This window comes from Gavialis gangeticus, unplaced genomic scaffold (genome assembly GCF_001723915.1).
Source record: "Gavialis gangeticus isolate Ggan-Ray unplaced genomic scaffold, GavGan_comp1, whole genome shotgun sequence".
In the NCBI taxonomy this organism is placed as follows: Eukaryota; Metazoa; Chordata; order Crocodylia; family Gavialidae; genus Gavialis; species Gavialis gangeticus.
This window is the reverse complement of record NW_017728996.1, coordinates 13,844,025-13,844,335: the sequence shown is the minus strand read 5'-3', so window position 1 is coordinate 13,844,335 and position 311 is coordinate 13,844,025. Positions and strand designations below refer to the sequence as shown.

Sequence of the window (311 nt, the reverse complement as noted above, 5' to 3'; positions counted from 1 at the left end):
CCCCCCCCCGCACCCGGCGGGGAGGCGCGGGGCGGCGGAAGGCGATGGCGCCGTGCCCTCGGGCTCGCCAGGCGGGGAGCCGGGTAAGTGGCTCGGGCGCTTCGTCCCTTTGTCCCCAAAATGTCCTTGAAAGCGAGGGGGGGGCTGCGGCTGCGGGGAACTCCCCCTCAATGCCGCACTGGTTGGGGGGGCTGCAGGCAATTCACCCCGGGGGAGGCAGCCTTGTCCTCTAACCCCCCCCAGGCTTGGGGGGGTCCGCAGGGCAGCCCCTGAACTCTGCTGCAGCACGAATGGGGGGAGCTTGACTCCAC

General features: G+C 72.0%; 1 long non-coding RNA gene across 1 annotated transcript in view; it reads left to right on the top strand.

Annotated features, from left to right (window-relative positions):
• LOC109288490 overlaps window positions 1-311 on the top strand; it is a 20,013-nt gene continuing 19,702 nt past the window's right edge. The window contains exon 1 of the long non-coding RNA XR_002095162.1: window positions 1-83. This is a non-coding gene — a long non-coding RNA (uncharacterized LOC109288490). The remainder of the gene's footprint in view (window positions 84-311) is intronic.